Raw genomic sequence first — 26204 nt, 5'->3', positions numbered from 1 at the left:
TGTATTGCACCTCTATTTCCTGGCTACATTTTGCTGACAAGAAGTACCACACAATGATGCTAACAATGATCTCTCAGGTGGCCTGTTGTTCAGTTTGCGTGAGAAAAATTGGGAGTGAGGATAATGCTCTACTATCTATTTGATATTTGCTAAGCTATGTTCCTGGAAAGTTCTCAAACCCACAAGTAGGTTTGGCGTTTATGACCCATGTTACTACTACTGAGGTCATTGTCATCTTGCCATGAGTGCATGTAGAGTGAGTTTGAGGAGTCTCTGCCAAACCTCCTAAGCCTTGGGCAATCCCATAGTATCATTTTTGCTCAGCTGCCTCGAATGTCGCACAAGCAACTAGGCCTTTATCGACTCCGAATGCCTGGGAACATGCTTACAATGTCTGCAATTATACACACAACCTTGGATGTACTTGTATTGCAACATAACAAATGCCATCACCTTGCTCAAGGTATGGCCCTACCTCCTGTTATATGTGTTAGTCACCCTGAAGAGATGCTAGCCAAGGTTTTACCAGCTTTTCCTCCCCCTCTTTTTGATGTCTCTACAGTCGTTTTTCTATAACTAATGCAAGGTGTTATCTTCTAAAAAGAGTATGGCTAGTGGAAATTCTCGTAGCCCATGTATGCCTTTTTATTTTCACAAATGTTGATGCATCTGATTATGTTAATCTCAAAACAATACTATAATAGCTATCAGTCTTGATTGGGGGGCGCTTCAAAGTAAGCATGCATCCCACAAACATTATAGCTATGGTGGCAGAAATGCAGGCCCTCTTCACAAATGCATGTACAACATAACCATTGAGGTGAGGGGTGAAAGAAAAACTCAAGTCTCTGACTCTCACATCATGACTACAATGAACACACAACTCACGTGAAGCAAGAGCTAAAATGCTGTCCTATAAATAGAACAAATGTGGATGCCACTTGAGGTGCATCGCTGTGCAGAAATAGGTGCTTTAAGACTAAAATGGTTGTGTCGGACATGATAACTCCACATCCCCTCTCAGCAACATTTTGGGAACAAAGTGGAGATGAGTGGAAAAATGTAAGTTGAGAAGACAAAAACTTGAGGGGCAAGGAGCGCCTTGTGAGAGGTCTAAGGGAGTCTTCCACATGAAATTTACTGCAGCGCGTTGTAGGTCCCTTGGTAACCAAATGAAACCAAGCTATGCGATTTGTAGTATCCTTTGCTGGTGTATGATTTGAATCGCTTCTCCGTTCACCCCCAAGTAAGTGTAATATATGTAGTAAGTACCATTAGATCCACTTTGCACATTCCATTCTAATAGGTTTTTCAATTGCACCTTCACCGACTTGAGATGGCCTCAATCATCCTCATTTAGTATGTGAATGGAGCCTTTCAGGACTCCAATATCACATGTATATAGGTGGTTGATTGGCCAACCATCAGATCATATTGTTAGGGATGGGCTTGGTCAATTTATTTAAGCTATGTACACTTAGGCATCCCCCTATTTCAGCCTCCTGATTTGTAGGAGAACCAGACTGGAAGAGGCTTCTCCGAGTCCAGAATACTAGTTCTCTAGGGGTCTAACAACTAGTTCCATCATTGTTCCCTTGGAAACACGCTGAACTGCTTAGCCCACTTGTTGCTATGCTCAAACTTGGAAGTAATTCTGTTTTACATATAGAGTGGATGAGTGGGATCTTTTTATGTTTGATCCAATATTTTTTTCTGCTTTCTTCATGTGCACCAATGTTTTTAGATTTAATCATTAACCATGCATGTGAGTTAGTAGACCTATGTTTGTACATCTAGGATGTGCCATTTATTTCATTTCATTTATTTCATTTGTGGGGAACCAAAAAGTCTTGGAAACAATGAGGACAACCATTACGCTTTTGCCATATCATGGTGTAGCTTTGAAAGGAAGTAAAGGCAAAAAGTCAAACATCGATAGTGTTGTAGTTGATGGGATGATCTTTGCAACTTTGGGATGCAAAGTAAAGCAAATAAGTTGAAACAAGAGTACATATATATTTTAATATAGGACAAGAAACACCAATAAAGCTGGCCTTATTTGCAAATACACATTGTAAAAACTTGGCCTTATTATTGTTTATTTGCTGGCACCATTGCTACTTAGTTTAGGTGTTATTTTTTGATTGTCAGATACACAGGAGGAAAAACCAATAGTTTTTGAAGAATCGTAAGGATTCAAGTCCCTCTATCCTTGGTGAATAGTATAGGGGAAAAAGCCTTGAACATATTTGTGGGTACCATTGAAGATATTTGAGGTACCATTGAGTGGAATTTCATTGCAAAAATCCACTTCACTCCTTCACTTGTTTGTGGAAGGATGCAACCAGCCTTCCTTCAATGGATGGGTGGTGATTCCCTGATTAGAACTTAATTACAGCACTAAGCATTTATTGCAAAACTGAAAATACAAATTTACCTACAAATCTTTGGACAATAGACACCCAGTTGGCCCCAGAAGCGGCATCCCTTTTGGTATTTCTTTAGCCTTACTGAAGTAGAAGTAGATTTACAATGGGATTTTCCCAATCCCCTTCGCAATCCAAACTCCCCTTGTTGTCCAAAGTGACTAGTAAGTCTTCAATTTGATTTGCCCCTTGATTCGAGCAATCAATTGGCCTTCACCCACTTCAAGGAGAGTGGAAATGCCCCAAATTTGAATGCTAACTGGTCCTCCACTTGATTTCAGCTGAAAATCACCTTCAGCCTTGAATAATTCAGGTCTTGGAGTCTTCAATATTTAGCATGCTTCTCGAGGCAGATGCCAAACCTACTTTTTGTCGTAAATTAGGGCCTACAGCAGAGAAAACTGAAACTTCTCAGCCTCCATTGAATGCAGGAGCTACCTTGTCCCAACAGCAATTAATGTTGTTGCCTGCACGTGGAGACCCAAAAACTATTGACACCTTTAGCTTGGGGTTGTGGGCGAGCTGCCTAGGACCTCATGCAGCTATTGGCTGCTCCAAATCTACAAATGCTTGTTGGTAATGGTTGAAACTCAGCTCACGATGGCTGCTCCAACTCCTCAAATTAATGTAACAAATTATAGGAATCCACCAATAGATTTGGTCCGCATAGGACCACAAACATCACTATAAAGAAGATGTAAAATGGATGGAGAATAAACATGAGAATACTTAGAAAAGAAAAATCAATGTATCTTACCAAGTGTAGCCTTCACAAATGTGGTTCGATGGAAAGGAAAATTGATGCATCTTACCAAGTACTTAGGAAATGAAAATCAATGCATCTTACCAAGTACAACCTTCACAAATGTGATTTGTTGGAAAGTGGATTTTTGGAAGATCTTTGATCATGTTCTTTGATTGGAGCTTCATCAATGCTTGATAGTTAATGTGGCTAAGCCTCTAATGCCATAAACATGTATCTTGGAAAGATTCCTTTGTTAATAAGGCACGATCAATACATATGATCTTCAGCAAGCTGTTGATCATATGTATCAGGATGATAAAGAACTTTAGTGAGGGTGTCTGTCAACGCAATGGAAGAGGAAACTTGATCATCACATACAATGCGTTGAGGGCCATTGAAAATGACGTTAAACCTTAAAGTTGCAATGAATGAAATGAAAATAAGATTCTTCTTGAGCATGGCACATAGAGAACATCGTGCAATGTCAAAGGGGTGTCTGAAACAGAGACAACTTGCATATGACTAGTGCCTTTAATTGCATAAGAGGCATTGTTGGCACATATAACTGTGCACCTCTTAGGTACATGAGAGAGTGGTAATTCCTTGACTAAGCACTTAATTACAATGATTAGCAAATAAACACAAATTGAAATGCACAATTTACCTTAATTATCTTGGACAATAGACACCCGGTTGGCCCCAAAACTGGCGTCCCTTTCCGTATTTCTTTAACTTTGATTGCTAATGGATTGAGTACAAGTCCATAATCTTCTTTGCCAATCCAAAAGCCCCTTAGCATATACAATTAGCAAGCAATTTGGGCCAATCGCCCCTTGATTTTCACCTAGAAATTACATAAATGGAACCACCAATTGATCAAATGTTGCCCCAATTCACAATGGACGGCGGACTAACATGTGAAATCTTTGTCAATTCTATGAAATTTAGGTGCTGATTTCAGTGTATGATGCCTTCTCCTATTGGTACAGGTCCCAAAGGGGGAGTGCTAAACTCTAATTTTTGTAGAAATTTAGGGTTTACAACAGAGATCTCTATGGTGTCCACCAAATTTAGGTGAGATCTACTCAAAATGATCGAGAAATGCAGAGATCTCTTGAGAATCAGTTCGAGAAGGTGAGAGAAAGACAAGATGAGAAAGAAATTTGATTTTCTTCGCGAAAAAACCCTAAATTCTGCTTGTTACTTGCTCCAACTTGTATTTAATGCAGTCATCTATTGCTAGGCGCCTTCAAAATGCTGTCACTTGATCGGCAATGCTGTTGCTAGTTCATGGAAGGTGACTCCATGCTGTCCCTAGATGACTGTTTTTTGCAGCAAATTGCTATTCTTTGATTAGAAAATGGACCAGCAGCTCCCTCTCTCTCTCTCTCTCTCTCTCTCTCTCTCTCTCTCCCCCCCCCAAGCTATAAACTTACTGAATGACTGAGTGGTTCCGAACCTTTGTTGACCCTTAGACTAGCATTAATTAATTAATTAATACTAGTACCTAGTGTCACCATTAACATTTATTGGCCAAATAACTATCCTAGGGTCAAAATTGACACCAAGCCTAGCTGTTATAACTTATTACATCTTTTTCTTTTGACACCCATTGCATCCTCAAGGTCCTTGGCGTGTTACTATGAAATAACTTCCATATGTGCATCACATGTGCGAAACAACCTTGCACATTTGATTAATAAAATAATCAAATGCTATCAGCAAGATTAAAGCATCTCAAAATTTCACGTCCTCATGACAGACCTCCCCCTTGAAATCCTTGCAATCGTCCTCGATTGGACTGCATTGTGCCAAAAGAAAAGCATATTGCATTGGAATTTCCACAAGGTATCACAGTCATAACATTGGCCATTGTTGTCTAACCATGCTATATGTCCCAAAGCTTACTGAAAATTTGCAGCCTGCATAACTGCGAAATAGTCTAGAACTGTTGCTAGAAACCCATTGGATTCATCCATAACTCATGTTTCTCAACTGTTCTTACTTGAGAACCATAGTATAGCATATTCTCAGCATAAACCATGGCTGAAACTATCAATGGCATTTACTAACATGTTGGTGTTCATGGAACCAAGTGTAAACCATTGAAAACTTAGCATAATCTAATCACTTGTTGATCTGAGAACTGATCACAAACTGCTGCAAATGTGATTTCAAACTAATCACAAATCCGATCAGTAACTAATGCAAAATTGATCCCAAAAGTGACCATAAACAGCTCTCAAATTGATCAAAAATTGAGTTGAAACTGATCAGAATTTGATCTCAAAACTAAGGTAAAAGCTTATGCCAAACTGATCATGAATTGATCTCAAATTGATGCAAAAGTATAGTCTCAAAGCCGCGGTGACAACCATATCCATTTGCATACATCTCATAGTGACTTGTTACACTGAGTAGTGACCTCATGGCAGACATACTGTCAGCTCAGTACCTTGGATGCATGCTGAGTACATCCAAGACTCACTACATACAAGAGCTATCCACAATTGGAGGAGTGGAAGTACTACCTTCCCCTTGAGCATCAGATAATACTTTGGATCCCTGCTCTGCTGAACTTGAACTGAAGTTGACTCTAACTGAAAGGCATCTAGATAAAGCTGCAACAGTTAAGGATGGTCTGCCAAGTCTTCCTCTTCCATTCATTTTGCATCCACCATTGGTAAATAATTTTGCAACTTCACTAAATATCTCTTGGAAACTTTATCTCTAATCTTTATTTCTTTATGTGCTAAGATCTGCTGAAGTACCAAAATCTCATCCAACTCCTTAACCTGAGGCTAAATATCAGTAGACATCTTCTAGCACATCACGACGAAAGGCCTCAACAAATTGACATGAAAGGCATTGTGTATCTGCCAATGGGGAGGTAATTTCAGCCAATATGCCACATCGTTGATCTTTTCCGACATCTAGAAGGGCCCATAGTATCTCATACTCAACTTCGGATACAATTTCTCTCTTTTTTAAACTCTTTTTCACTCTTGCCTTTTCAAAACGTAGCAATACATAGTCGCTCTCTGCAAACTGCAAAGCACGTCTATGGTGATCAACCACCTTCTTTTGCTTTTTTTGCAATCTCTGAAGTGCATACTTTATCTTCGCATAGGTTGCATCCAAGTTTTCCACATAACGGTCAGCCTTAAAGATCTTATCCTTAGTTTGCAAGATAGATGATATCTTCTTTCCATCCTCAACCACCTCAAATGGAGCATTGTCAGTGGAATTATGCACTGTATTGTTGTAAGCAAACTCAACTAAGGACAAATGCTCCCACTGTGTCCTGTGGTTTGAGACATAGTATCTCAAAAGATCTAACACTGTGAAATTTGGTTCCTCAGACTGACCATGTGTCTATAGATGAAAGGATGGCGAGAATTTCAGCGTGGTACCCATATTCTCAAAAAACCCCTTCGAAAATAAACTGGTTATCTGAGGGTCTGAATCACTAACAATCGACTTTGGCATATCATGATACTTAAAGATATGCTGCAGAAACAAGTTAGCCATATGATTAGCCTTTATTTTCTTCCTCACTGGAATAAAATGGGCTTGTTTGCTAAACTTGTAAATGATAGTCCATATTCCATCATTCCCGTAGGTGTCCCAGAAGCTCAAAAATAAAATCCATTGCAATGCTCTGCCAAGGCCTATTTGGAATAGGCAAGGGTTGCAACAAACCTGGCATCTTTTGTCTGTCATATGCTTGACCTTTTGACATACGATGCATGTCTTGACAAAGTGCTCTACACCATGTCTCAAAGCTGGCTAATAAAAGAAATGCTCCATTGCCTTGATTGTGGCATTAATACCTCTATGTCTTGCATATGGAAGAGCATGACTTTCAATGATAACTCTAGGTCTCAACTGCTTCGTGACATACTATCGTCCTTGCATCATAAAAAATCCATCTCTTAACACATAGTGCTCATGCCTTTGGCCATTGCACAATTGATCATAAAGATTAGCAAAGTTCGAATCAATAATATATTACTCTTTCATGGTATCCAACTCAGTGTGATAAACAATGCTGACAACTAAAGTTGGTGGCTTACGTGACAGTGCATCAGTCACAATAACTTTTTTACCATCAATATATACAATCTGAAAATGAAACATCAAAAGTTGTCCATCTCATATGCTTCTTTGACAACTTTGTCTGTGTCAGAAAGTACCTCAAAGTTTGATGGCCTGTCTGTACGGTAAAATCAATCCCCAATAAAGTCGTCTTTTTCTTTAATTTTTCAAATGTTGAAATTTTCACTTTTGTCCACGTAAATGGCACATCCCTCTGTTGGTATTAAAGGGTCACTGTGCCTTTTATTGTGTTTGTGTGTGAACACACCCTTACACGTTGTACTTTATATATATTCAAAACCTAAAATGTGGTACACTAGTCATTGTACCGTATACCATTGTGTCGTGCTCACTCACTCTCTCACTCTCTACTGCTCTCAACTCTCTGCCCCCTTCACTCTCAGCTCACGCACGACCTTCATAACAAACTAGTATTAGAGCTCACAGGTTGTGCACGCTTCTCGAAGCCAGTGAGTGTAAACGCCCCGAACAACGTAGTATGCTTAACAATTATGATATTCGCTTGTTTTCGAGATTTAATATAAAAGAGAATGAACACTTAAAGCTGAAAAGGAAAATTACTCACAAAATTACAGCCATGAAAATGTAAAAGTAATGGAGACAAGATTGAGGGTTGAAGATGGGCAAACCCCCCCCCCCCCCCCCGAAGGAATGTATTTCTGCTCAACCCAAGTCCCTTAGGGAAGAGCTCAGTTACAATCATCCTGAGAGTGAGAAGAAGTAATTCTCACTCTCACAAGATCATGCAAAGATGTACAAACACACACGCATTATCTATTATGCAATGATAAGAACTGATTTCTTTACAGTATGAGAGAAGAAAAATGGAAAATCAGCCTTCTCCATCGTTGAACAATAGTACATGGATAGAGCTTGCTTCTTGTTGCTAAAATGGAAGAAAGAGCTTGAAAAGGAGGTGCTGTAATGAATTTACAGGCTTGCTGTCCTGTAAAACAGCAGTGATAGAAGAGGGAATATGGAGGAATTTGATAATGGAGAAGTGGGGGATGATGATGGGGATGGATGGGGCCAGTTTCTGGCTATCTGTGGTTGCTGTACATGAGTTTACAGCATAGAAAAATGATGTTCAATGAAGAAAAACGAGCTCTTATTTATAGGAGAGGGGAGAGCTAGTACAAAAGGGAAAAGTGGAGTAGCACAAGACAAGTGTCCAGCCACATGTCATGAGATGTGACAAGTGGTGGGACACTTGGAAACTTGTGTGACAAGTGTCTTGACACTTGTCTCTTCTCTATGGCCTTCCTTTTTGGGTTGAATACTGTCAAGAATAGAAACAACCAAATTTAGTAAGCACAGTCAGAGTACAGAACTTACTATTTTTAGAATGACATCCCTATTTTTTAGGACTAGCATTTTTAGGCTAATTCGAGGCTCCTAAAATTTAGGGATCTCCTAAAATTTAGGGACTCCCCCAATATGGGTGTCATATGAAAGCTTTTTCCGTGTACATCGCAAAAACGGTATCAGAATCTTCATGTGACTTTCCTATGCAAAGAATTGTGCATTTCAAGCTTTCAGCCCACACATGTACATTATACAAGCATTTCATGATCATGCCATCTTGTTGATTGTAACTGTCTGTTCTGGTGGATCTAGCCGACACTTCAGGCATCAATCCTTTCTGTGTGCAAGTCTAACCCTGATATGCATGAGTTCTGGTCACAGGCGCCCAATCGGGCCATATAGGTGGAAGTGTGAACTATCTTTTCTCTAACCCACCGCGTGGGTCCACCATAACCTGTGACCACTCATCAGTGGCCAGCTCCAATGCGCTTTTCTTTATATCTAATTAGTGCAAAGTAAATAAATTTAATAAATCATTATATAGACAAATTAATGAAAAATGATACAAATTCTGTTTCTATAGAGTCATGACAGCCCTCTGGCTTTTATTCAGCTGTTCTCAGCTGAAAAAGCTTCTTGATATGGCTGAAGAATGTTTGGGTAATCCTTCATGAATTTTTCATCTACCCACTGTGCATCTGTTGTGGGTAGATTCTTGAATTTTAGTAAGAATTTTCGTGTCACAAGGCCACTTCTCGTGGTTCGATCCTTAAGAAACAAAATCTTTTCAGGTTCCAAGAGTTGCTCTGTTTCTTCAACTTCTGGGGGATCTTCAGTAATGGGTTCCTTTGGTTCTGGTCCTACGTAAGGTTTTAGCAAACTTACATAAAAAGCGTTGTGTATTTTCCAATGAGCAGGAAGCTCAAGTCGATAAGAAACTTCATTTATTTTCTCAATCACTTTGAAGGGTCCAAAGTATCTACTGGAGAGCTTTGGAAAAGATGAATTTTGACCAGAACCTTGTTTGAGCCTGCTTTTATCAAACTTTAGCAAGACATATTGACATTTTTCAAAAGCCAAAGGTCTTCTTCGTTTATCTGCTTGCTTCTTTTGTCGCTCTTGGGCAACTTTGATAGTGGCTCGAACTTGATCCATTGTTGTTTTTAAATTTGAAGCAAACTCATCAGCAGCAAAAATCTTATCTTTAGTGCAAATAATTGGAGGATGAATCACTTTACCCTGTACTATTTCATTTGGAGCTTTCCCTGTGGATGAGTGCACTGTATTGTTGTAAGCAAACTCCAATAATGGAAGATATTTCTCCCATTGTGACTTATGTTCACTAACATAAGCTTTCAACATATCCAAAAGAGTGAGATTCATCACCTCTGTTTGGCCGTCAGTTTGAGGATGAAAAGCTGAGGAGAACTTTAAAGTGGTTCCCAAATTCTCAAATAAGGCATGCCAAAAGTTACTTGTGAATTTGGAGTCTCTATCTGAAATGATCTCAGAAGGCATACCATGTAATCTGAAGATATGTTGTATGAAAAGTCTTGCAACTTGTGCGGATTTCAATGTTTTATAACATGGAATAAAATGTGATTGTTTGCTGAATCTATCAATTATGACCCAAATCATATCATGACCTTGAGGTGTTCTTGGAATACCTGAGATGAAATCCATTGTGATAGATTCCCATGGATCTTTGGGCACTGGAAGAGGTTGCAACAATCCTGGAATCTTCTACCTATCATATTTGGATTTTTGGCATACCAGACAAGCCTCAATGAAGTTATGTGTATCTTTTCATAATGTTGGCCAATAAAAATAGTGCTCAATTGCACTTAGAGTGGCTGCCCTCCCTCTATGCCCTGCATAAGGGGGTTCATGACTTTCTTTAAGCACCTTTTGTCGAACAGGAAGAGTGACACAAAGGCGATTGTTGATGAGAAGGTAACCGTCTTTGATGGAATAATCTGGATGAGAACCTCCTTGCTGTAAATTTGACCAAATTGTTGCAAAATCAGTATCTTCATCATAAGTATTCTTCATCGTTTGAAAATCTTCACGATGAGCCACTGTAATTGTTGCAATGCGAGGCACTCTAGAAAGTGCATCAGCAACTACATTTTGTTTCCCTGGAGTGTACATAATTTGAAAATAAAACATAGATAAGAAATTTTCCCATCTTGCATGTTTCTCCTGCAAATGCTTTTGAGTCTTGAAATACTTCAAGCTTTGATGATCGGTTTTAATAAGGAATTCATTGCCTAAAAGATAATATTTTCATATCTTTAAAGCATGAACCACTACTAAGAGCTCCTTTTTATAAATGTCATACCTTTTCTCCACATCATTTAGACGACGGCTTTCAAAGGCTACGGCATGACCTTCTTGATTTAGCACTGCACCAATACAATCACTGCAAGCATCTGCTTCCACCACAAATGGTTTTACGAGATTTGGAATGATAAGAACAGGTCCAGAAGTAAAAGCTGTTTTCAGCCTTGTGAAGGCTGCCTTCTCTTTTTCCTTCCATTGGAAAGAGATCTTCTTCTTTGTAAGGTCATGAAGTGGAGAAGCCATATGTGCAAAATGCTTGATGAAGCGGCGGTAATAAGAACATAAGCCAAGAAACGATCGCACCTCATGTACATCATGAAGATGAGGCCATTCTTGGATTATCCTGATCTTTTCAGGATCCATCTGAATCCCTTCAGAAGAGATGACATGTCCAAGGTAATTTATTTTATGCATGAAAAATTCATTCTTTTTACCATTTACCAAGAGTTGATTTTGTTGTAGTAATTGTAGAACAATTTCCAAGTGTTGATGATGCTCCCCTTCATTCTTGCTAAAGACAAGAATATCATCAAAGAAAGTACCGACATATTGTCGATGCTCTCTAAAGATGCGCTCCATCATTCGATTAAAGGTGGCTGGTGCATTGGTTAATCCGAAAGGAACCACCAAGAATTCATAAAGACCGTATGAAGTGCGGAAAGCAGTTTTGTGTACATCTTGTGGTATTACCCTAATTTGATGATAACCACTCTTTAGATCAATGCGGCTGAAAACCTTTGAGCCTCCTAGACGATCCAAAATGTCGTCAATTCTGGGAATAGGAAACCGATTCTTCACAGTGATTTTGTTGAGGGCTCGATATCAATGCACATCCTGAATGTGCCATCTTTCTTTTGAACAAGAAGAACCGGTGAACAAAATGGTGAGCTACTTGGCCTAATTAGCCCATGGTTGAGTAGGTCTTCGACTTGCTTTCTGATTTCTTCTTGTTGAGGACGGCTCACACGGTATGGTGTTATATTAGGAGGAGAACTGCCCGGGATAATATCAATATGATGGTCTTCTGGCCTTTCTGGGGGAAGCTGATAAGGAAGATCTTGCGAAAAACAATCTTTATACTTTTCCAAGAGCTGAAGTTGCTCTTGGTTTTCAACATTCGTATTATCTTTTACATCAATGACATAAAGCAGACAACATTGAACACAATCTTTCTTGCATATGGCTTACTATAGGTATGGTGTCTCCAGAAACTCCAGCTTGGATCTCGTACTTCTTGCCTTTGTTGGTGAGTTTTACCTTCTTTTTCTGAGAGAAGATGGTTGAATCTACTCTATGATTCCAGGGCATGCCAAGAATCACATCGCAACCATCAAGGTCTCCGATACAGAAGGTATCTTCGTCACTATAGCCTTGAATTTGAATTGAGCTTGCCAATGTAGGGTATCACAGTCTTCACTGTGTCACCTTCATCAGCATTTAAAGCTTGGCGAACTTCTGCCGGAGTGTCGATCTCTTCATTCTTTAATCCAACCTCTTTAGCTAATTGCAAGGAAATGATATTTTCATTCGCCCCAAGATCTATCAAAAATAGTGCTTGCTTACCTTGCAACTGTCCCCAAGCTTTTAATAATTTGCGCGTCTCTGGAGTGTGAGTTGTGTTTGCAACTACATCACTGATAGCATTGATTTTCACTTGCGACTTAGGCTTGTTGTCAGAAACCTTGCTTTGTCCCTTGTTTGAACATTGCTTCGCTATGTGGCCTGTTTGTCCACATTTAAAGCACTTTCCTTCTTTCATGAAGCGTTGCTTTTCTTCTTCAGAAAGTTGCTTTGCTTGTGGGTATAGATTGGAGCGAAATTGAGAAGCATTAGGAGGTGCATAGGGCTTCATCTTCTTTTGATTTGATGGCTGCTTTTGCCGCTGTTTTTGTCCTTTATTTGGGGCTGAATACTCCTCATCATCAGCTACTCTCTTCTTATCATTCTTTTGGAATGATTTGTTGCCATTGTGCTCCATTTCCCATGTCTCAGCATGGTCAATGAGTTCCCTGAGACTAGAACAATGATAATGATTAAGAGCAGTACGAAGTTTAAAATGCAAACCTCCTTGAAACTTCCTAAGCTTTTCCGAACTGCTGATCTTCTTGAAATGTTGGACCTTCAAAAGTAGCTCCCAAAATCTCTTGGTATAGTCACCAAGTGACTCATTTTTTCTTTGCCAAAGCCGATCCCATTCCATTTTTACATCTCTTTTGAAATGAACAGGAAGAAATTGGCTTTGTATCATGTGAACAAAGGACCGCCATGATTTTGGGGCAGCATGATCATATTCCAACCCCGTCCACCAAGTATGGGCTAAGTCGGTTAAATGTAAAGCTGCAAACTTAATCTTTTCTTTTTCTTTATACTTGTCACGACCATACAAAATTTTGTCAGATGGGAGAGGATCGAGGTGCAGCTGAAGTGCAGTAGACAGTGTGAGAGTGAGAGACAGAGTTGAGCACGACACCCAATGCAATAGTACTGAATAGAGTGTTAGCTGAAAGTACAAATGATAACCCTTATACCTTAGGGTTATAAGGGGCTGTTCACACCCGAACACAGTAAGTGCCCGTAAGTGTGCACCACAAGCACATACAAAATAGTACACATAATCTGGGGGAAAAAACCTCTCCTACCGAGAGTAAAAAGTGCCCCGGTGTCCTAGTGATCACCCGCACACTCCCATATGAGCGTAGGCGTAAGTAAGGCGTGTGAGATACCCAACAAACCCCCCTGGAGTGAAGAGTGATCAAGTGTACAAGGATCATCCGCCACCAAAGGGCGTCAAATTCAAAGCATCGCGAAATGCTTCAAATTTGTCTCGTGGAAGAGCTTTGGTGAAGATGTCTGCCACATTGCTGGTGGTAGGACAGTAGACAAGGCTGATATCACCTGCATGTAGCCTCTCTCTGACAAAGTGGTAGTGAATCTCTATGTGTTTCGTGCGAGCATGAAACACAGGGTTCCGTGCCACTGCAATGGCACTCTGACTGTCAGTATATAAAGGAGTAGGCTCCGTAACAGATACATCCAAATCAGCAAGTAAGCGTCTAAGCCATACGCACTCAACTGCAGTAGTGAAGGCTGCCTTGTACTCAGCTTCACATGACGACGTGGCAACAGTGGATTGTTTCTTGCTAACCCAAGAAATGCATGACGAGCCAAGAAAGAAACAATTGCCACTAGTGGAGTGACGAGTATCAAAATCACCAGCCCAATCAGAGTCACTGTAAGCATGTAACTGCAGTGGTTTCCCCTTGGCATAAAGCAATCCAAGAGCTCTAGTACCCTGCAAGTAACGAAACACACGCTTCACAGCTTGCCAATGCGACATACGAGGCTGATGCATGTACCTGCTCAAAACTGAAACGGCAAACTGTATGTCTGGCCGAGTGTGGCATAGATAGATGAGACATCCCACTGCTGGAGCATAAGTATGGATATCAAACAAATCACTGTCATCATGTAATGACAGTTTGAGCCCAGGTTCCATGGGTGTACAAACTGGCTTGCAATCCTGTAAGCCAAACTTCTCAAGAAGTTGCCCAATGTACCTTGACTGACATAATCCAATGCCTCTAGCATCATGTACAAACTGGATGCCCAAGTAATAGTGCAAAATACCCAAGTCAGACATGTCAAAAGTTTGCTGTAAATTATTTTTGAATGCTGAAATCTGATCAGCATGTGTTCCAGTGAGCAAAAGGTCATCTACATATAGACACAAAATCAGCATGGATCCCCCCTCTTTATGTACATAAAGGGTAGACTCAGATGGGCTGTTTACAAACCCCTGACTAAGCAAGAAAGCATCTATCTTTGCGTACCAAGCTCGTGGAGCTTGTTTCAAACCATATAGAGCTTTTTTCAGCTTGCATACTAAATTTTCTGAGCCTTCAACTGCAAAACCAATGGGCTGCTGTACATACACTTCTTCCTGAAGTTCCCCATGTAAGAATGCAGTCTTTATATCCAGCTGATGCACTTTCCAACCAAAATGTGCAGCCAAGGCAATCATAGACCGAATGGTCGTCATACGGGAGGTAGGAGCAAAGGTCTCCTCATAGTCAATGCCCTTTTTCTGTGCGTAGCCTTTAGCTACCAGCCGTGCCTTGTACTTATCTATGGATCCATCTGCATTCCTTTTCAATTTGTAGACCCATTTCGTACCAATGGCACGCTTGCCAACTGGCAAAGACACCAAATCCCAAGTATGATTCTTATGAATAGAATCCAATTCAGCTTGCATGGCTGCCATCCAATGCACACTATGTCGTGCATCCTCAAAACATTCAGGCTCCTCATTATCATGAGTACATGCTGCCATAACAAACTCCATGGAATGTGCTGAATCATGCAGTCGAGTTTGCCTTCGAGTACGACCAGCCAAGGGTGTTTCCAAATGACTATCTCTCATAGTCTGCGTGTACCATCTAGGCACCTGTCTTGCTTCCTGACTGTGTACAAGTTCCTGCTGAATTTCAGTTTCAGCAATGTGCTGATTTACTGCATGTTCCATAGGAGCAGCTGGCTGAACATTAGGTTCATTTGCTGAAGTACCAGCTGAATCACCAAATGTGATGGGCAGCAGCCCTTCAAAGACATCACGGGCAGCCTGATATGTATCAAAACCAGCCAAGGATAATTCTGATTTTTCATCAAATACAACATCCCTGCTGACAAAAACCTTCTTGGTCACGGGATCATAGAGTCTGTAGCCTTTGCTTTCGCTGCTATATCCCATAAAGATGCATTTTACAGCCTTGTTGTCCAACTTCTTTCGAAGTACCTGTGGAATATGGGCATATGCAAGACACCCAAAAGTACGGAAGTGGCCAACAGAAGGTTTGCGGCTGTGCCAAGCCTCAAAAGGTGTGACGGTTTTCAAGGCCTTGGTAGGGCATCTGTTCAAAATGTGGCAAGCGCACATGACGGCTTCCATCCAAAAACTATGAGGCAAACTCTTTGCCTTCAGCATACATCTGGCCATCTCCATGAGTGACCGATTTTTCCTCTCTGCTACCCCATTCTGCTGTGGAGTATATGCAGTAGTGTACTGATGGATAATGCTCTTCTGCTGCAAATAAGAATTCAGCATAGAGGACATGTATTCCCCCCCTCGGTCCGAACGGAGAGTCTTAATCTTGCAACCAGACTGAGTTTCCATAAGTGCACTGAAAGCCAAAAATGCATCATACACTTCTGACTTCTTTTTCAAGCAGTAGACCCAGCACAAACGTGTAAAGTCATCAATAAATGTTACAAAATAGTAACAACCACCCAATGACTGTGTCTGCATGGGCCCACAAACATCCGAATGCACAAGCTGCAATCTGGCTGTTGCTCTAAAAGCAACATCACGGGGAAAAGAGAAACGATGCATTTTCCCCAAAATGCAACCCTCGCATAAATGCTCAGGAGGTCTCTCCAAGAGAGGTAATCCATCCAACATCTGAGTACGCTGTAATAGCATCAAGCTGCCATAGTTTACATGCCCCAAACGAGCATGCCATAACTCTGCCTCTAACATAGCAGGAGTAAGAGTGGATGTCAAATATGCAGACTGATCTACCGAAAGAGCATCCAACTCATATAACCCATGACACAGAGAACCTGTCAAGACCAATGTCATGTGTTCCTTGTCACGGACCATGCAACGGTCATCATCAAAGGTGACCTGCAAACCACAACGTGCCATAGAAGAAATGGAAAGCAGATTCTTCTTAATGCCAGGCACATACAAAGCATCCTGTAGGCGGAGAATAGAGCCATCAATGGCTGTAAGCTGAATCTCCCCAATACCACGAACAGGGTATGATGCATTATTAGCACACTGAACAGACTTCCCAACGGGAGGTGCACCAAGAGAAGCAAACAAATCTCTACGAGATGTGATATGCCGTGAAGCACCACTGTCAAAGAACCAAGTGTCAGCATCCTCTGTAGAGCTAAATGCTCTATCAGCCCAAGAGACATCATAACTGCAAGTGTAAAAACAATAGTCCCTGTCTGCAACAAAGGACGCGGACTCACTAGCAGTGGAAGGAGCTGCAGAAACAGACATCCCTGACTCCTTCTTCTTCTCTTTGGCGATGCGCTTCCTGCACTCAGTGATGTAGTGGCCAGGCTTCTTGCAGTAATGGCATTTTCCTTTCTTGGCTTGCGTGCCCCCCTGTTTCTGACTTGTCTGTGAAGTGTTACTACTACCAGAACTCTGCGAAGCATATTTCCCTTGGCTGTTTTTACCCTTCTGCCTTGACATAAAAGCCTGCTCAGAGGCTATACCATCCACACCACTGTTCCGTCTAGTTTGTTCCTCCTCTAGAAGCAAACTGACAAGCTGAATGAAAGTGATAGGCTCGTTCGAAATCCTCATAGTGAGGTTCAAGGCAGTATGAAAAGCCAAGTAAGAGGGAGGCAGTGAATTCAATGTCGTAGAAATCAGCTGCACATCTGAGTAGTACTCATCCACATTCATGAGTTGCTCCCGCAAGTCCTGAATTTTGTTGAGATGATCCTGCATAGAATCACCCTCATTCATCTTTAGAGTCTCTAGCTCTTTCTTCAAGAAAGAGATGCGAGTCTCATTCTTTCCTGCAAACATCTGCTCCAATGTCAACCAAGCTTCTTGTGAAGAAGCTGCTGAACGAAAATGAGGAATGATAGAACGCTGAACTGCCAATGCAATCAGCGACATAGCCTGTGCATCCCGTGTATCCCAAGCTTTCTGAGCTGCAGTTCTTGGGGGAAGTGGCTGAGCGGGCTGAGGTGGAGGGGGCTGAGGTTGCCCTCTTGCACGTCCTCCTGGAGGAGGAGTAGCGGGAGCCACAACTCCCGGTCGTGCTTCCTCTCCACTGACATAATCCCACAAATTTTTGGCCACTAATACATTCTTCATCATGAAAGACCAAAGGGAATAATTGTTCCCATCCAATCGGTCTTCCTTGGACACATAGGTGAATACATCTCCTCCCTGATTTGCCATTATTTCCCAAAAGGCAATAGAGCAATGTCAATGCAGTACGGGCTGGAAATCTGCAAATTTCCAGAAATTGCAGCAAACACAAGTCTGCAATTAATGTGCAAAGGGTACTCTGTCAAAAAACTGTCACTGATGCACGCTTCCCAAGGTGCAATTAGTGCTCAGCAGCACTAAAACATCAAAAGCCCCAAAATTTTCTGCCCAAAATTTCTGTCACAAATGTCTGTTACAAAAGCCCCAAAATGTGCATTCAATGTGTCACAGACTGACACAGCACGTTTCCCAATGCTGAAAACTGAACCTGCTGTTCAGCACGTTTCCCAATGCTGAAAACTGAACCTGCTGTTCAGCACGTTTCCCAATGCTGAACCTGAACCTGTTGCACGAACTCCTGTGTAAAAGAAAAGTGCAGAATGTTACCTCTGCGTGTTGACGACGGGCACGATTCCCGAGGTAATGACTGCTGGGTACAGTCGGGCTGACGCACAGGTACAGGCGTGCAGGTCAGTGACACGCGCAGGCAGGACTGGTACGTGCTGGGCAGATGGCGCGCTGCGCAGAATTGGCGGCACGCTGTGCAGGACAGGTGGCACGCTGGGCAGGGCGCGCTGTGCAGGACAGATGGCGCGCTGGTTGTTGGAGCTGCACGCTGACGGACTGACAGGCGCAGGCTAGACTGGGCAGGAACAGGCAGCTGGGGCTGACGGCACAGTCTAGCTCAGCGCAGGGAGGCTGCGCAGGCAGACTGACAGGCGAAGGGGCACGCTGGGCAGACACAGGGCAGAGGACACGCTGGGCAGAGGTGGCAGCACGCAGGTACAGGTGGCTGGGGCAGAACTGGCGGGGGCTGGCTGAACTGGAGTGGGCTGCAGACTGCAGACTGAAGACTGCTCTGAGCTGAGCTCTGATACCAAATGTCAGATGGGAGAGGATCGAGGTGCAGCTGAAGTGCAGTAGACAGTGTGAGAGTGAGAGACAGAGTTGAGCACGACACCCAATGCAATAGTACTGAATAGAGTGTTAGCTAAAAGTACAAATGATAACCCTTATACCTTAGGGTTATAAGGGGCTGTTCACACCCGAACACAGTAAGTGCCCGTAAGTGTGCACCACAAGCACATACAAAATAGTACACATAATCTGGGGGAAAAAACCTCTCCTACCGAGAGTAAAAAGTGCCCCGGTGTCCTAGTGATCACCCGCACACTCCCATATGAGCGTAGGCGTAAGTAAGGCGTGTGAGATACCCAACAAATTTGAAATTGACGAATAAACTTCAGAAGAAGATCAGAATTTCGGGAACCATCATAGATACTGAACTTGATCTTCTTTTCAAGTTGAGATAGTGACTTAGTCTTATTCTTCTTCTTATGCCTTCGTCCATGCCCGGATCTTGAGGTTGAAGATGATGAAGTGCTTGATGGGGATGAAGATGGAGACGAGGGTGAAGAATGTCGACGCCTTTGACGATGATGAGGTCTTCCACGAGAAGGGTGTGACTCTTCGTTACTAGAAGAGGGTCCATCAGAGTAGGCGCCAGATGACTTTGAAGAAGAGGATGAGCTTCGACGCGATCTCTTTCTTTGTCTTGAAGTAGAATGGGACTGCCTCTTAGAAGTAGTTGGACTTCTTGATCGGCTTCTTTCATTGGTATGGCTTGTCTCCTTGAAGCAGATGGGCTTCTTTCCTTGAATTCTTTGGGATTCTCAACTTTTTCTAGTTTGAGAAGTTGCTCACGAATTTGCTGATTCTCCTCTCTAAGACTTTGAATGGCTTGAAGGATAGCACTCGATTGATCCATTGAGACTCTTAAGAAAAAAAAAAGCTCAAGCACTCAATGCAAGGGCTGAAAACAAACAAACTTATAATTGTAAGCACTACCAGTGTTGGGGGTGAGGACCGAGCCAAAGCTCTGATACCACTGTAAACGCCCCGAACAACGTAGTATGCTTAACAATTATGATATTCGCTTGTTTTCGAGATTTAATATAAAAGAGAATGAACACTTAAAGTTGAAAATGAAAATTACTCACAAAATTACAGCCATGAAAATGTAAAAGTAATGGAGATAAGATTGAGGGTTGAAGATGGGCAACCCCCCCTCGAAGGAATGTATTTATGCTCAACCCAAGTCCCTTAGGGAAGAGCTCAGTTACAATCAACCAGAGAGTGAGAAGAAGTAATTCTCACTCTCACAAGATCATGCAAAGATGTATAAACACACATGCATTATCTATTATGCAATGATAAGAACTGATTTCTTTAGAGTATGAGAGAAGAAAGAGGGGAAATCAGCCTTCTCCATCGTTGAACAGTAGTACATGGATAGGGCTTGCTTCTTGTTGCTAAAATGGAAGAAAGAGCTTGAAAAGGAGGTGCTGTAATGAATTTACAGGCTTGCTGTCCTGTAAAACAGCAGTGATAGAAGAGGGAATATGGAGGAATTTGATAATGGAGAAGTGGGGGATGATGATGGGGATGGATAGGGCTAGTTTCTGGCTATTTGTGGGTGCTGTACATGAGTTTACAGCAAAGAAAAATGATGCTGAATGAAAAAAAACGAGCTCTTATTTATAGGATAGGGAAGAGCTAGTACAAAAGGGGAAAGTGGAGTAGCACAAGACAAGTGTCCAGCCACATGTCATGAGATGTGACAAGTGGTGGGACACTTGGAAACTTGTGTGACAAGTGTCTTGACACTTGTCTCTTCTCTATGGCCTTCCTTTTTGGGTTGAATACTGTCAAGAATAGAAACAACCAAATTTAGTAAGCACAGTCAGAGTACAGAACTTACTATTTTTAGAATGACACCCCTATTTTTTAGAAGATCCCTAAATTTTAGGAGGTCCCTAAATTTTACAACCAAATTTAGTAAGCACAGTCAGAGTACAGAACTTACTATTTTTAAAATGACATCCCTATTTTTTAGGACTAGCATTTTTAGGCTAATTCGAGGCTCCTAAAATTTAGGGACCTCCTAAAATTTAGGGATCTCCTAAAATTTAGGGAGCCCCCAATATGGGTGTCATATGAAAGCTTTTTCCGTGTACATCGCAAAAACGGTATCAGAATCTTCATGTGACTTTTCTATGCAAAGAAATATGCATTTCAAGCTTTCAGCCCACACATGCACATTATACAAGCATTTCATGATCATGCCATCTTGTTGATTGTAACTGTCTGTTCTGGTGGATCTAGCCCACACTTGAAGGCATCAATCCTTTCTGTGTGTGAGTCTAACCCTGATATGCGTGAGTTCTGGTCACAGGCGCCCAATCGGCCCATATAGGTGGAAGTGTGAACTATCTTTTCTGTAACCCACCGCGTGGGTCCACCATAACCTGTGACCACTCATTAGTGGCCAGCTCCAATGCACTTTTCTTTATATCTAATTAGTGCAAAGGAAATAAATTTAATAAATCATTATATAGACAAATTAATGAAAAAGGATACAAATTCTGTTTCTATAGAGTTGTGACAGTGAGACAGTTGTCAGGTCGCATGAGAAGCGAGCAGGAGCTTCATGCACCAGTCGTTAGTGTCCAGCAGGTGTAGAAGAGGTAGTGGGGGACCAGCGGCGGGCAGTGTTGTAGGTATCGTAGGAGTGGCACATAAGCTCGATGGGTAGCAAGCTGTAGCCGACACGCTGCTGGCGGCCAGGCCCAGGCAACATGCAACCGAGCTCAGCGTGGACGTGACAGGCAGGATGCGACGACTAGACATGGGCTAATCCGACAGGTCAGGCGGTGATCTGTTCGACAAGTCACCCGTGACTAGGCAGGTCACAGACCCATTTGCTAGTCAACGTTTTCTTTTGCTTTATACGAAATTGAAAAAAAAGAGGGTTTCCTTTATACAAGCACAGAATACAAATCTATGCACATTTGCTTCTGGAAAATTGAGCCTTTTTTTGGATTTGGGGACTTTAATGCAAAAGTGGACAATCTGACTCAGAAATTGCAAAATCGGTGCACATTTGCCTATGGAATTTTGGGGTTTTTTCACATTTTAGTGAAAATTTTTCAATTTTAGTGAAATTTGTGCACACTAGACCCGAGAAATTTGGGGATTTTGCAGAATTTTATCAATTTGTGCAAGAATTTCCCGGTATATGCACTTAGGTACTTGAATTGATGCAATTTTGAATAGATTGTCCTTAAAAATTTGGGGCTTTTGACCCACATTGTCAAATTTGTGCTCGGGAATGCCTTTGGAGCAGAAATTGCAATGAAATTTTGGGGATTTCACATGTAACTGGTGGCTTGGTCTCTAATTGTGTCAGAAATTGCTTGAGGAGTGCAACAAATGACATTTTTTACTGAAAGTTTATTTGCAGATCTGAAAATTTCTGCAATATTGGGATTTTCATTGTTGGTTGGTACTCTTGTGCATTGTGGTCACTTGTGTTATATTTGGGCTTGCCTTTGGTGATTGGTTAGTCAATTTGGGACTGCAAATTATGACTGGAAACAGTGACAACAGTAATCTTTTGCACATCAAGAAGCTTGAGGGTGCCCATAATTTTGCAATCGGGCAGAAACAATGCTATAATATCTTGGTGTAGAAGAAACATGTAAAGCCTATCAAAACAAAGGGAGTCAAACCGGTAGACATGGAACAAGATGAGTGGGATGACTTGGACGAGCTTGCTCGCTCTACCATCGAGTTCTCAGCATCAGACAACTTGCTCTTCAACATTGAGAAGTTGAATTCAGCATATGCAATGTGGCAAAGGCTTCAAGAATTGTATGCTCAGAAAAGTGCAGCCAACAAGGTTTATTGGGGCTGAAAAAATTGATGGAATTTCGCATGAACGAGGGTACAACCATGTCTGTATATTTGAATGAGTTTAACTCAATTTTCAGTTAGCTGATTGCTTTGGATTTTCATATTGATGAAGAGTTGAAAGCTATCTTCTTGCTATGCACCCTACCTGAAAGTTGGGATACTTTCAGGACAGATTCGAATGCTCAGCTGTTATACTCTGATGTGGAGAGTTCTTTGCTGATGGAAGAACTCAATAGACAAAATAACTTAGCAAATAAGTCTTTAAATGCATCACACACTAGAGGCAGATTTCAGCATAAGAGCAGTTCTGAAAACCGAGCATGCAACAAATCTTGTGGAAAGAATATGGAGTGCCATCATGGCACTACAAAAGGGATTGCTTTGAGCCAAAGAAAGAGAAGGGTAAAAACATAAACAATGAAGCCAACAAGGCTGAAAACAAGGACAGCCAGCATGCCAAAAAGAGCAATGTGAAAATAGAAGAGGTTAATGTAGTCACTGATGATAATGGCAGTGACGGTGACGTACTTCTAGCTTCTTTTTTGGATGCACATGCATTGATTGTAGATTCTGAAGATGATGTTCACACTTGGATACTTGATTCAGGTGCGTCCTTTCATGTCACACCACATCATGAGTGGCTCTCCGACTACAATGGTGCTGTACGTGGTGTTGTCCACTTGGGGGATAACTATGCATGTAAAATTGCAAGCATTGGTAGTGTGAAACTGGAATTTCAGTATGGTTCTATTCTTGTTTTGCATAATGTGGGACATGTAGTACGTCGTACTCCGAACGGATCCCGAATCGCAGCAAGGCAGCCTCCGAATGTCAAAGACCAACAAACGCAGCAGTGAGAAGCTAGATCTGATGCAGACAGCAATGAGGAGAGAGAAAGACTAAAAACGAAGCTTGTAGGAGAGAGAAAGACTAAAAATGGAGCCTGCAGGACAGAGAAAGACTAAAAATGTAAGCAGAGAAAGACTAAAAACGGAGCTTGCAGGAGAGAGGACTAAAAGGCAGGCAGGACAACTTGCAGGAGAGAGGACTAAAAACGGAGCTTGCAGGAGAGAGAAAGACTGAAAATGCAGGTAGGACAGCCTGCAGTCAGCGTGTGGAGGGCTGGAAATAGGTGCCAGACTGTAGGGAACAGTGATGGACAGCAAGGGTTGAGATGTCCTTCGTGACTGGGGTGTGGGAAGTAAGCTGGTAACACCTGAAACCTGCAGAAACGAGATTGTAAAAGAGTGGAGGGCTGGCTGCCAATTTATAGAAAATTAGGGTTTTAGATCTTCTCCTACTTAACTTTCTCGATCCGCTTTTTGTTTTAGGGTTTTGGCTAAAATAAGCCTAAATCAAGCATGTTTTGGGGCTATTTAAGTGGCTAAGTGCATTTCTTAGCACAACATCCCCTCTTAGGCCCAAAATAGGGCATTGGACAAAAGTTGCACGTCGGCTGCCCAGTGGCCTACCAAGACGACAGTGGTGATGGATATCTTACCAAGGGAGCCCAAGTGATCACCCCAAAGAGGTCAGGGCATCGGACGAGGGTGCTCGTCGGCTGCCCAAGGGCCTACCAAGGCCTACAAAGGCGGATGGAATCAACAATGGACTTGTTTATTTTGTTTTTTTTCTTTTTTGAAAAGTGTTTTGAAAATATATAAGTAATATAGAGGCAGCGGCCGATTAAGTGACAGATAGGAAAAGATAAAGAGAGTTTTAAACCCAAGTTATTCACAAAACTAGCAAGCCAATCCCTCACACTAATGAGGATAAGTACCTAAGGATGATAAAGGTGAATGTATGTGCTAATCATGTGTTGAATATGTGAGAGGCAAAAAAAAACGGTGGGCTTAGCAAGACAAGCAAAGTAAGCAAGCAAGGGTAGGGAAACTGCCTTGAGCAGAATTGCTATGTGTTATGCTACGAATATGATGGATCCTAGAGTCGACCACTCCAAAAGACCGAAAAGGGATAAATGCGCACAAATGCATGTTGACATGAACAGAATGCCAATGCATAGGGTAATGTAAAGGGAGATGCAAGATGTCATGCTCATGCAATATGCTATGCAACAGTGTTCACTTGTCCAAGTGCCCTTTTACAATCAGGTCATCCTAATAGTGCGGATGAAGTTACAAATGCCCATGATACAATACAAAAGAATAAGTGAATGTAATGTCTAAAAAACTGTAAGCATCATCACTGTCACGATCAAGAATAAGAGCCATCCCTTCTTAAACTGGAAGGGAAAGCAAGAGGGAAGCACCCTCTCCCCGTCAAGCTGAAGAAGTAGGGGAGGGTGTATCCATGCCGATCTTGGGTAGTAGGTACTGAAGAACCGGCCGGTTGACCACTTTGGTCAAGATATCTTTAAAATTATCTGATGAAGGCACAAACTCTAGGCGAATAGTGCCTAGCTCAACTTGCTCTTTGGAAAAGTGGAAGTGGACTCCCACATGCCGTGTCCGTGGTGTGATGATCGGATTGCCCATAAGGGCAATGGCACTCTGGTTGTTGCAGTAGACAACTGTGGGAGAGTCACATGGAAAATGAAGTACCGCCAGTAAACTCCTCAGATAGATGGCCTCGGTGGTGCCATCGAAGAGAGCCCGGTACTCATCCTCGGCCGTGGAAGTTGCCATCGTCTCTTGCTTACGACTGGACCAAGAAATGGGAGCCGTGCCCAAGGTAAAGAGGTAGTCGCCATGGAAACACCGGGTGTCAAGATCTCCTGCCCAATCAGAATCATTGTACCCCTGCAAACATAAACGAGAACCATATGTCAAGCCATAAGAAAAAGTACACTGCAAATAATGCAACACATGAAGACATGCAATCCAACGTGACATCCTAAGTGTTATGAAATGCTGACTGAGTATGCTTACTGAGTAAGCTAAATCTGGCCTAGTGTGAATTAACCAAAGAAGTTTTTTTACAACAGAACGATAGGTGTGTGCATCGAAGGGCTGTCCTAGGGTATCCTTCGACAAGTGGACAATAGGATCAATAGGCGTGGCCACTGGCTGTGTCTGATCCGAAGTGTACTGTTCCACAAGCTGAAATGCGTACTTCTGCTGTGACACAAAAATACATCCTCCAGAACGAACTACCTCCATCCCCAAAAAATAAGACAACAAACGAAGGTTTGTCATTTCAAATGTAGGTTTAAGCTTAGCCTTAATTTCCGCTATGACAGTAGAATCTGAACCTGTGATGAGTAAGTCATCAACATATAGCACGATATAGCTAACCCCCTCTGGAGTGGATCGAACATATAAGTTCGGGTCATAAGGGGTAGAATGGTATCCATGAGTCTGTAAGAACTCATCCATTCTATGGAACCAAGACCGCGGCACTTGCTTCAGCCCATAAAGAGCTTTCTGCAAGCGGAATACCGTATCCCTAGGGTTCCCTGAGGGAAAGCCTGATGGCTACTCCACATAGACTTCCTCCTCAAAGTATCCGTTCAGGAAGGCACTCTTGACATCCA

General features: G+C 42.0%; 1 protein-coding gene across 2 annotated transcripts in view; it reads left to right on the top strand.

Annotated features, from left to right (window-relative positions):
• Nucleotides 1–26204, top strand: part of LOC148017246 (putative bifunctional methylthioribulose-1-phosphate dehydratase/enolase-phosphatase E1) — a 231535-nt gene that overhangs the window by 160824 nt on the left and 44507 nt on the right. The gene's annotated exons all lie outside the window — the stretch shown is intronic.

Source organism: Lygodium microphyllum, chromosome 22, assembly GCF_053477565.2.
Source record: "Lygodium microphyllum isolate KBCC chromosome 22, Lygodium_microphyllum_v1.1.10, whole genome shotgun sequence".
NCBI lineage: Eukaryota > Viridiplantae > Streptophyta > Polypodiopsida > Schizaeales > Lygodiaceae > Lygodium > Lygodium microphyllum.
The sequence above is the reverse complement of the archived record's forward strand: the minus strand, read 5'-3'. Positions and strand labels throughout refer to the sequence as shown.